Genomic DNA, 13226 nt, shown 5'->3' with positions numbered 1-13226 from the left:
TAAAATGAAACTTGTCTTCTTACTATGCATAACATTTATATATTAAAAATACATCAAAAAAATATCAAAAAAAAGACGAAGATAAGAATCAAACTCATACCTTCTTTAGTGGGAAGACAATTCATTACCATTATACTAGCTTGAATTTATGTATAATACTTAAAACATATGCAATTTATTTACAAAGTTAAATTTTTTTTGGACCCCTTTCGGCCTTGGGCCCTAGGCCGGCGCACCCCGGGCCTATGCCCAGGGGCGGCCCTGTCTATTACTATACTCTAAAATAGGGGATTTTATATTAGGAGCCTGGACTTCCAACTTAGACAAAGGACCTTCCATTCACCTTGTGACACCTGTACAACACTTTTAATTAAAAAAAAATTTAATCCAATTAATACCATTATCTCCATCATCGTTTGATCTCCACTACCCATACCCACCGCCTCCACCCATCTTCACTGCCGGAATCAACCGATCTTCACTATCGGCATCAAGTACTCAAGCTCTCCACTTTTAATTAAAAAATACAACTTAATTAATATCAGTTAAAACACTTGCAGCAAAACAGAACTCAAGCTCTCCACTTTCCATATCCATGCCGTCCGACCGCCGTTCTCAAGTTTTCGGTTCCATTTATCTGCCTCTTTTTTGTTCTGCAAATGAATTAATCAACATTTTTTTAATTTATTAAAAACCCAAATTAAGAACTTAAAATACAGATCCAGAAAACCACCGATCAACTCAAAAGAAAAAAAAAACTCCACCTCCATAGCTTCTATTCTATATGTTCCGATCAAGTTCCTATACCGTTGATTAAGTTTCGCAGTCCGTCGGCGGTTTTGATTTTTCTGGAACTTCTTTCAAAGCATCATATAATTGTTAATCAAGCTAAACTGATCCAAAACAAAATTAAGTTTCAGATTCATTGAGAAAAATGGATGGAATCAAACAAAGAAATTATTGACTATTAGATTCAATTCAACAAAGATGATGTGAGAAGGAAGTAGATTAAAAATTAGAAAAAGGAGAACAGACCCATAATTACTCAGATGAACAAACAGAAGGAGAACCGTGCCGATCGGCTCTTGATCGGCGACAGATGTGATGGAGAATGAGGCACTTGGTCGGCGTTATTTTCCTGGGAATCATTTTTTAAGCTTTTAATTTGGGTTCCTATGAATTACAAAGATAGATGATCACGAACGGAGGCAGAGTTGATCGGTGGTTTTCTTGATCGGTGGTTTTCTGGATCAGTGTTATAAGTTTTTTATTTGGGTTTTTAATAAATTAAAAAATTGTTTTAATTAACAGGTGTCGGCACATATATGGCAGGTCTTTTTTGTTACATGGAACACCCGGACCTGTTATAAAATCCCGTTAATAAGCCATTCCTTTTTCCTCTATTTGTGCTTATTAATTGAGGGGATAGAAATGTATCAATGTTGAACAAATTCAAGAACATGTAAAACACTTTTTGCAGGTACTCTACCTGCTACCGTAATGAATTAATAAAGTATAAAGAAACACCATCCAATCCTGAATAAGCATCAAATAGAAATTGAAAGATGACCTGACTCATGACTTAATTTATCAAACATATAAACACAATAAGAAAGAACGTAAAAAATATATGTCGCTTTCAATTGCAATTTATTTGATATCTGGAAGTGCTAATTGTATAATTATATTAGTAACTTGTTTGTTTATGGAATCTTTTTTTATTCATTTACTTGGGTTTTTTTTGAGCTTTCTTTATCACTCTTTCAGGATGGATGACGACAGGCAGCCCCTTTCAAGGAAGTTATCAGTTCTATTGAGCAAAATAAATCCCTACAGATTGATAATCATTCTCCGTCTTGTGATTCTTGGATTCTTTTTCCATTATAGACTTCTCCACCCGGTCAATGATTATTGTTTGTGGTTGACATCTGTAATTTGTGAAATATGGTTTGGTGTATCGTGGATTCTTGATCAGATCCCTAAATGGTATCCTTTTGTACGAACACACCTTGATTGGATGTCACTAAGGTATATTTTCCCCCTTTAATTTCAAACCGCCACCATCACTCCCTATGTTTTCTGGAAGATTTGGGATTCTAATCAGTGTCCTGTATATAACAGCAGATAACAATTCCGAAGAAGTTTTTAGCTATTTGATCAAATTTTTCAATGTGCAAATTATCAAAATTAGGTCCAAGTTGGACAACATGACTTATTCATCCATGTTTCCTTGCCCTCGTGCTCGTCTAGTAACAACATGACTGAAGAAGATGGATAAGTCTAGGTAACTTGAGCACCGAGTTTTTATATTGTTTTGTATTTAATTTTACTTTATTTTGTTATTTGCAGCTTATGTAATATGAATATATGATTTTAACATATGTGGGGGTTCATGCTTTTGTTGAGATTATTCGTGAAACCCAAAAGAATGTGAAATTAAGAGATGCACTTTTAGATAATAATACGCGTACACATTGAAGGTTGCCATTTTTGGTGCTGTTAATAATGATAAAGCTTCCATCACCCAAAAAAAAGTACATGTGTGCCAAATTTTCATCTAAAAAAATATATATATTTATTAAACTGTATTCTTAAACTTTTAATTTACATTCCTATTTGTAATGTATGTGGGTCAATTGGAAACATAATTTGATATTTTATCCTAATTAATTATTCAGATACAACAAAAGTTCGCGTGGGACAAAATTTATTACATTAAATATTAACTGCAATTAATATCCTTATACCAAATATAGTCCAAACACAACTTAATATATAATTTTGGCAAATTAGAATTATTGTGACTAATTTCTAATTATATGGACCACTAGGCAATTGATTGAATTTTATATATAATAAAAGTGTCTTTAATGCAAACTAACATTAACATTAAATTCAAACAAATTCTTTAGATAAATACAAATATAGCCAAAAATGATGTATATATAAAATCTCATCCACTTATCAAAAGGAAAAGACACCAACAAACCTTAATAACTCAATCTGTTTTAATTGTCTGAATATATACGATTCTCAGAGAATTTTGTTTTGGAATCTATATAAAATTAATGAATAAGATACTTAATAAAACCCAACTCAAATAAGGCCATAAAATAAAAGAAAAAAAAAATCCCAAAGGAAAACATAATATAGTAAACTAAAATTGCCGATGTGGTGAACTCGGAGGGTGACTGGATCTGGTCTAAGTTTGATACCTTCTTTAACCTGGAGACCCTCCTGAAAATTAGAGGAGTGAAAATTAGTAATCAAGAGGAAGATAAAGACAAGCACTGCTGGGCCCTGACCAATAATGGTGCTTATTCTTGTAAATCTGCCTATGAAGCCTTTATTCCTAACAGGGACGATCCTCCATCGGATATCTGGAAGTCTATTTGGGCCCTTAAAATCCCTTACCGTATTAGGAGTTTCCTTTGGCTGGGAGTCAAGAACAGGTTGCTTACTAATTCGGATAGACAGAGAAGGCACTTGGCGGTTTCGGGAGCCTGTACTAGATGTAGAGACCATGTTGAAACCTTGTGTCATGCTCTTAGGGATTGCCCCAAAAGTAAAGAGGTGTGGAGTAAGGTTCTGCCCCACCACGTTCTCCCTTCCTTTATGGCTCATTCTGAGGCTGACTGGTTCTCGGAAGGAGCTAGTGGGAAGTTATTGGCAAACATGGACAATGGTGATATTTTCTTTGCTATAATCTGTCACCAAATTTGGAAGTGGAGAAATGAGGAGATCTTTGCTGAGAAAACTGTCTTTATTCCGGATTTATTTGATTTCTTCTCTAAAAAGCTCTCTATCATCACCGAGAGCTTTAAAGGGGATCCCCTGGTTGGAGCTACCCAGAAGAGAGAGGTCCATCTTATTGGTTGGAGTAAACCTTGTGAAGGGGTTGTCAAGCTGAATACAGATGGCTCCTGCCTTAACAATGGGAAGATTGCTGCAGGAGGTGTTCTTCGTGATGCAGGTGGTCCCTGGCTGGCAGGCTTCACTCATAATCTAGGGTTGGATTCCTCCTACTCTGCGGAACTTTGGGGTATCCTCTCTGGTATCAAGCTCGCCATTAGCCTGGGGGTTAGCAGGCTTTCTATTGAATTTGATAACTTGGTGGCGATCAACAGGATTTCAGATAACCGGGCTATTTGTCTTAAAAGCCAGAATCTTATCAAAGCCATTTTAAGGCTTCTCCCTTCCTTCGAGTTCTGGAAGTTCTCCCACATCTATAGGGAGCAGAACCGGGTTGCGGATCGCTTGGCGGAAGCTGGCCATGAGGGGATGTTAGGTGTTTCTACCCTTTCAGACCCTCCCCTCTTTCTCACTTCCCTGCTTCTTGAGGACAGGATTGGGGTCAGCCTTCCTAGGTTGATCCCGGGTTAGGTTTCTTTGTTTGTTGTTTTTCTTTCTTTACCTACCAAAAAAAATATAGTAAACTAAAATAAAACTGTGCTAATTTTTGTACGGGTTTTTTACATAAACATCACAAATTAATATGATTTTTTGGCTTTAATCAAATTAATAATTTTTATTTCTATTATATCAGCTAGACTTATTTTTATTTTAGAAATGTCATAAACATTCTTAAAAATAATTAGTTATTGATAATTTCTCTAATGATAAAATTCAAAATAAGATTTGACATAACCATAAAATTTTCATGGAATGTGCTTTTCTGTGTATTTTCCTCATTTTTGTATTACTTCAATTTATGACCTATTGAATGACATGCCTATATCTAGAGTTATATAACTTTGTTTTTAACATTTCAAAAACTATTTTACTCAGAATTTAATTTCGTTTAGTTTAAAAAATTTATTTTTTCTGAAAAAGCCTCTGGAAATGTCGAAAAATAGGAAACCAAAATCTTCATATTTGTTTCAAACCTCAAATTCCAAAAAACAAAAACATACATCAATGCAAAGGTTTAAAGAACTTTGATAGCAACTATAAGACAAATATTTGTGTTTACCATGAAATAAAAAAAAATAATACGAAAGAATAAAATCTAACCTCCAGCCATTGATGTGTATCAAACTCTTAAAATCCAAATTAGAGAAATCTTCTAAGCTCTATTATAATTTGTAAATCGTGTATTTTCATATTATGAGTGAGTGTAGAGACTCATAAAATACATATATATATATATATATATACATAGAAATAAAAAGTAATTGGGTTTCCATCAAAATCAATAAACTGCTTTAGTTTTAAGTGGAATTAAGCGTAATTAAAGACCATTTTAACGAGCTATCATATTTTCTATCAATTTAGTTGATTTTTGATATTTTTTTCTCCTTATTTTGTGGTGCCTATTTTTTTTAACTTACACTCATATTGTTTTCATTTATTAATAATATTAATGTCGGGTGGTTTCTTTTAGTTTTTTTAAATCGGTGGTTTCTTTAAGTTAGTTTTTTTTTGGTAAGAAAGGAAAGAAAGACAAAGCAAAAAACAAACAAAGGATTTAACCCGAGATTAGCCTAGGGAAGCTAACCCCCACCATATCATCCAAGAGGAGAGAAGTCAGGGACTCCGGAGGAGAAGAAAATGTAGAGACACCCAAAATCCTTCTGTGGCCCTCAGCCGCAAGACGGTCCGCCACCTTATTCTGTTCTCTGAAGATGTGGCAGAAACTCATGGAATCAAAGGACGAGCAAATCCTTCTAATCCCTTTGACTAAATTCTGGCTTTTCAAACAAATAGCACTCTTCTCAGAGATCATTTTGATAGCTTCACTATTATCAGATTCCACACTCAAATTCTTCATGCCAAGATTCTTAGCAAGCTTGAGGCCGGAAAGGATCCCCCAAAGCTCAGCCGAGAAGGAAGAGCCCATACCCAAATTCTGAGTTTTAGATACCTTTTAGTTAGTTTACATACATTAAAAATAAAGGTTTTAATATATCAATTTCATTCAAAAAATATTTAATAGATCAATTACGAAAAAAACTAATCAAAAGGAACATATGTTATCTTGCGGTTCATATAGTTTTTAATATATTTTTATTCTGTTAATCAATATATTTTAGAATAGTTTTTAACATTTTAAAATTGTTTTATATTTAGTTTTGTGTTTTAAGAGCTTATGCATGTTTCCTATCGTTTTTGGCACTTGGTCATTTAAGAGTGAATTGCCACATGTTAAGCGAACCAGAAAGTTACTTGTTAGATGTTGAGTATTTTTTTTTTTTTTTTTTGCGTTGCTCCAGTTTTCACATTCCTGAGTGCACATGTGCAAATTATCTCTTAAATCTGAATCTTGATGTATACTGATGACAGTTGATGATTTACTAAAATTATTTCCTCTCCCCTAAATTTAACTAAGGAAAAAAATGTACATAGAGATGTATACATTCGAATACTTGGTGTTTCATAAAGCACTATTTTATTTACATTCATGGACTTAAGTTAATATGTTTTGAATTTGATGTGAGTTTATAAAATTTGTGTTTTTCAAATTTTAGTTTAACGGTTCTTTTATGTTGATTTTGTTTACTCAATTCAGTCATTTGCTTATTTTCAATTAAATGCAATCTACATTGGTAGTATAGTTTGCATTATCTTATGCCATCTACTTCCGCCTCTTGCAGGTAGGGGTCAATGTTTGAGCTGTCAATTATGGTGCCCCTACCATCCAAATGAAACTTGTAAGCTTGGATTTTTTTTTCTGTTTTGCTTTTTATCGTGATACTTTTCAAATCTTGACGATGATCATTTGGATAAGCTCTATGTATTTGGTTAGAGTTAAGATGATGAAACAGTTTTTGGAATTTATGATTGATTTCCCATTATTAGAAACAGTTGGAGTGTGTTGAATTCCAACAAATTGCTAATCATTCCAGGTAGACATAATTGTACATATCTTACCGTTTTTCTATGAGTTTGCTAATAATATTTCATGATCAGGTGGCTGGGTTGGATATTTCTCTTTGATACGGTGCGATATGTAGAGAACAAAAAGCTTCCATTTTTAAGGGCGCCTAAGGATGATAGAAGCCTATTTGACATACACATTGGCTTGTATGAGGATGTGGTTGTACTTGACCATGTAAAGAAGGTATTGTCATTTTTCTGCAAAGCTAAGATCATCTTTAAAAAAATAAAAAAAAGGAGATTGTTTATTCAATATTTTTCATTAAATATTTTTCATCACATTACATCACCAAATAAAAAAAAAATCATTAAAAAAATAAATCTCGCTTATATTCAATATTCTTGCCATTTGTATTTGTGTGCAGATTCTTGGTGGGGCCAGAAATCGGAAAAAGGAGATTGAATCCAAACTTCCACACACCAATAAGTAGCAATCGAACTTCACTCTCCAATAATTTTCTACCACATCATCGCGTCTCTTTCCCTTTCCAATCCTATCCTTGGATTTATTATTGCTTTTACAGAGCAAAATAGTCTCCATCTACAAAGAGTCTTCTTATTTGGGTCCAAACCAACCGCTCTAATGATTGAAGACTGTTTTTTCAAAAGTATAAAACTTTGAGAATGGCCCATAAAAGAGACCACTAAAGATGCTCTAAAGGACTCTTATTTTAGAGATGCAAATTCCAACCACTTCAGTTTGAGTTATGCCTCAAAAAATTTGTTGACATAAAATATTGTCTATGTTAAAGGTCATGAGTTAATAATTTGAAAATCACTTTTTTTTTCAATTTGTATTTCTCAGAAAGTCAATATGATCTATTAGGTAAGGATCAGGGTCGGCCCTGGGCCTAGGCCCGACGTGCGCCGGCCTAGGGCCCATGGCTGGAGGGGGCCAAAAAAATAATTTAGAATTATAAATAAATATCTTATGTTTTAAGTATGATGAAAAAATTCAAAGTAGCAGAATGGTATTACCTTGCTTTTCAACTAAAGAGGGCATGTGTTCGATTCCCACCTTTATAATGTTTTCCTTTTTAATTTTTTTAATATATATATATATATATATGGGTAGTTAAGTGTAAGAAGACAAGTTTCATTTTATTACCTTAATAAATTTGGAATTTGAAAATTAATTTATATAATGACATGAATAAAAATCAATTTAAAATTTAATATTTCCTACAGGAACCCTAAAATTGTAAATTTTATATTAAAGGGTCCCTTACTGCTTATTTTGCCTAGGGCCCCTAAATTGACAGGACCGGCCCTGGTAAGGATGGATAGATACACATCAGTTGAAGATGCATACTTTGATGGTCTTCGCCAATTAAAAAAAATTGGTTACAAGCAAGCAAGACTTTGACATGTGAGTTAGTGTTTTCTTCTATTTGTTCCTCTAAATTAATATATCTTTTCCTCAAATGTTCAATTTTTAGTCCAAACTGTGTATCTAGTGGACTTATATACAATCGGAGACTCGTAACTTTGGTCTGACTTTGACCAATTCAAATGTGCAACGAGAAGATCACTTGAAACTGGTTTCTAAAGCTAAAGAGCACATAGTTGCAGAGACATTTCCAAGTAGTTTTAAGTCAATGTTTCGAACGTAGAACATTTGCTGACCCTTTCGAAGTCTATAGGGCATTACGAGTTGTAAACCTAAGCCTTTACATGACATGTTTGCAAGTATGTTTTTTCTTGTCAAGACTATATAATGCATTACATGGGAATACCTTTCAATTTTATTGCTTAAACATATCAAAGAAGCAAAGAAATGAACACGCCATAAACTTTATATTCCTTTAGTGCTATGGTGTGTTCATTGCTTTTCTTCTACAAGCAATAAAATTGAAAAGATATTTCCATGTATTGCACTATATAGTCTTGACAAGAAAAAAGCATATTTGCAAATATACCATGTAAGGGCTTGGATTTACAACTCGTAAGGCCTTGTAGACTTTAAATGGGTCGACAAATGTTCTACGTTCGAAACTTGACTTAAAACTACTTGGAATATGACTCCTGCAACTATGTTCTCTTTAGCTTTAGAAACTATTTCAAGTAATCTTTCTGTTGCACATTTGAATTGGTCAAAGTCGGGCCAAAATTACGAGTCTCCAATTGTATAAGTCCACTAGATATAGTTTGGACTAAAAATTGAACATTCAAGGAAAAATGCCATATTAGTTTAGAGGTACAAATATAAGGAAACAATAACTCACAAATCAAAGTGATGCAGCCCTGCAACTAATTTTTTTTAATAGGCGAAGACCATCAGAGTATGCATCTTCAACTGGTGTGTATCTATCCATCCTTACCCAATGGATCTCATGCACTTTCTGAGAAATACAAATTGGAAAAAAATTATTTTTAAATTGTCAACTCATGACCTTTAACATAGACAATCTTATATGTCAATAAAATTTTTGAGACATAACTCAAACTGAAGTGATTGGAATTTGCATCTCTGAATAAGAGGATTATATATGTGAAGGTCCAATTCTTTCGTTCCTCGAAATACATATAATTTTTTTCAAGGATGTTGGAATAACTCACTATTATGTGTTTTGAATTTGAACCATTCAGTATTATAATTTGTTCTTATAGTGTACTGAGCTATACATTAATAATGGTTTCATTTGGTTTTAGCTCATCTTATTCCCTTGTTGTTTATGTATAATTTTAAAGTGTACTTCATCCGCAGAAGTGGTTGTTCCACTTTTACTAAAAAAAAGTATTGGCTTACTTTTGTTGCTTCTTTAAACTATTTAATTCTGTAGATTCATTTAGGGGTTGTAAATATTATTCCTTTTGTCCTCTGTACAAGGTTTACAGTCTTCCAATTGTTTTATGTCTACTTATTTACGTGTCTTTAAATATTTGGTTTATTGATTTTTAGGATATGTATGAGAGAATGAGAACTCTGGGACCAATATATTATAATGATTTTTATTCGTTTACTGTTGGAGTGCACAGGAAAATATGCTTTTTTTTAATTCAAGAGATAAAGAATCAAACTACATACTTCAATATTACACTTTGATTCTTATTTATATACATCTAATTACACACACCAATGCTAATGATAAGGAGACATGGTAGGGGAATACATGCTCCTTACATGTTGGGCATTTTACAATAGAACATACTGTTGAAATACAATATGTTCTCTAACAACAGTCTATCATATAACACTGCCCCTCAAGTTGGAGCATAGACACTTATGATGCCCAACTTGGTAGAAATGTAGTTGATCCGCGTACCTGGTAAAACTTTAGTGAACACATCTGTGAAACTTTTTGCAATATGGTGCACAATTTTGATGAATAATACCCTGTTGTGAGAGGTAAGACTGGAAAGTGCTAGATAAATACTCTTTGACATTGTCACTTAGCAAAAAGCAAATATTCTTATTAAATAGGTTTTTGTTTTTTTTTTCAATTGAACACTTGTTGAGAGAGAGAAGACACATGCTGCAACTTCAAAGTTTAATATTAATTTCTGTTTAGTGCCATTCCTTGCTGAGCTGTTTTGTAACCGTTTCTATGACTTCATTGTATTAAGAGGCCATGCCGATGCTATGACAATCTATCAATGAATAGGTTTTCTTTTCTCTCTCTTCTCTCTAATCTCAATTCTCTCTCTCCCATCCCCAAACTTCTTCTTCTTAATTTTTCTCTGTTTTTTTTGCACGTTAGATATCCCCATTTCAGTTTTTTTCCCTCTTTAGCAGAGATTTCCTTAAAATGCACTGTTTTTATTGTATATATTTCCTCCATTCCTAATCAATTATGTGTATTTGCTCAGCTATCAAAGTATCTCTAGATCGGAGATCTTCACTCAAAACAAAAGAAATTTACTATCATGCTTTTTTTTATTTGGATTTCCAGATTTATTTGTCTCAGTCAAAAGTGTCATGCTTTGATCTTTGTATCTAGCGAGTGAAGGAGAGAAGAACCGAATTCTGGCGAGCGAATGAGAGACAAACCAAACTTTAGCAAGGGAAGGAGAAACTAGGGTTTCCATCTTCAGATTTAAGGTATTTTTTTATAAAAAAATTAGCAAATTATATATGAAATTGAGGGACATTATAATTATGACTAGAAAATTTGGTTTGATTGTAGTATATTAGTCAAATTTATGATTTTGAGTGAAATTGATTTGGTATTTAGGTATAGTTTGGGGGTTTAGATATTTAAGGGGTTTCGTTGTAGACCGTGAGCATATTACATACTTGCATGCAGTCTTAAATATATACTTTTGTTCGTTCGTGAGAAGCTGTGTTAAGTTTTACTGTTGTAAGATTTTGAGTTACAGTTCTCACTGCTGGTGTTACTAGCAAAATAGATCCTTTCCTGCCCAAACTTCTAAAGCATCATTACTCAATGCTTGATTTCCCCTGTTAACTTTTTTCCCTTTAAGATGGTGCCTCTAAAATTTTTAAATGTTGAAGGCCCTGCATACAAGCCTAGATTGGACAAAGTGATATTTTAGTTGATATCTGGAAGTGGCAATTGTATAATTGTATTAGTAACTTGTTTGTTTATGGAAACTTTTTTTATTCATTTACTTGGGATTTTTTTAGCTTTCTTTATCACTCTTTCAAGATGGATGACGACAGGCAGCCCCTTTCAAGGAAGTTATCAGTACTATTGAGCAAAATAAATCCCTGCAGATTGATAATCATTCTCCGTCTTGTGATTCTTGGATTCTTTTTCCATTATAGACTTCTCCACCCGGTTAATGATGTTTATTGTTTGTGGTTGACATCTGAAATTTGTGAAATATGGTTTGGTGTATCGTGGATTCTTGATCGGATCCCTAAATGGTATCCTTTTGTACGAACACACCTTGATTGGTTGTCACTAAGGTACATTTTCCCCGTTTCAGTTCAAACCGCCACCATCACTCCCTATGTTTTCTGGAAGATTTGGGAGTCCAATCAGTGTCCTGTATATAACTGCATATAACAATTCCGAAGAGGTTTTTAGCTATTTGATCATATTTTTCGATGTGCAAATTATCAAAATCAGGTCCAACTTGGACAACATGACTTATTCATCCATGTTTTCTTGCCCTCGTGCTCATCTAGTAACAACATGACTGAAGAAGATGGATAAGTCTAGGTAACTTGAGCACCGAGTTTTTATATTGTATTGTATTTAATTTTACTTTATTTTGTTATTTGCAGCTTATGTAATATGAATATATGATTTTAACATATGTGGGGGTTCATGCTCTTGTTGAGATTATTCGTGAAACCCAAAAGAATGTGAAATTAAGAGATGCACTTTTAGATGATAATACGCGTACACATTGAAGGTTGCCATTTTTTGTGCTGTTAATAATGATAAAGCTTCCATCACAAAAAAAAGGACATGTGTGCCAAATTTTCATCTAAAATATATATATATGTTTATTAAACTGTATGCTAAAACTTTTAATTTACTTTCCTATTTGTAATGTATATGGGTCAATTGGAAACATAATTTGATATTTTATCCTAATTAATTATTCAGATACAACAAAAGCTCGCGTGGGACAAAATTTATTACATTAAATATTAACTACAATTAATATCCTTATACCAAATATAGTCCAAACACAACTTAATATATAATTTTGTAAATTAGAATTATTGTGACTAATTTCTAATTATATAGACCACTAGGCAATTGATTGAATTTTATATATAATAAAAGTGTCTTTAATGCAAACTAACATTAACATTAAATTCAAACAATTATTTAGATAAATACAAATTTAGCCAAAAATGATGTATATATAAAATCTCATTCACTTATCAAAAGGAAAAGACACCAACAAACTTTAATAACTTAATCTTTTTTAATTGTCTGAATATATACGGTTCTCAAAGAATTTTGATTTGGAATATATATAAAATTAAGGAATAAGATACTTAATAAAACCCAACTCAAATAAGGCCATAAATAAAAGAAAAAAATCCCAAAAGAAAACATAATATAGTAAAATAAAATAAAATTGTGCTAATTTTTGTATGGGTTTTTTACATAAACATCACAAATTAATATAATTTTTTGGCTTTAATCAAATTAATAATTTTTATTTCTATTATATCCGATAGACTTATTTTTATTTTAGAAATGTCATAAACCTTCTTAAAAATAATTAGTTATTGGTAATTTCTCTAATGACAAAATTCAAAATAATAAGAATTGCATAACCATAAAATTTTCATGGAATGTGCTTTTCTGTTTATTTTTCTCATTTTTGTATTACTTCAATTTATGACCTATTAAATGACATGCCTATATCTAGAGTTATATAACTTTGTTTTTAACATTCCAAAAACTATTTTACTCAGA

At 32.5% G+C, this 13226-nt stretch overlaps 1 long non-coding RNA gene across 1 annotated transcript; it reads right to left on the bottom strand.

Moving 5' to 3' along the window:
- Positions 1 to 233: 233 nt before the first annotated feature.
- Positions 234 to 1213, bottom strand: LOC136203941 (uncharacterized). The gene is made up of 3 exons (XR_010674996.1): positions 1046 to 1213; positions 765 to 893; positions 234 to 653 (listed from the first exon to the last, which is right to left on the bottom strand). It is a non-coding gene; the product is annotated as an uncharacterized lncRNA (long non-coding RNA).
- Positions 1214 to 13226: the final 12013 nt, after the last annotated feature.

The sequence above is a fragment of the Euphorbia lathyris genome, chromosome 8 (assembly GCF_963576675.1).
Source record: "Euphorbia lathyris chromosome 8, ddEupLath1.1, whole genome shotgun sequence".
NCBI lineage: Eukaryota > Viridiplantae > Streptophyta > Magnoliopsida > Malpighiales > Euphorbiaceae > Euphorbia > Euphorbia lathyris.
This window is presented reverse-complemented; position numbering and strand designations above follow the sequence as displayed.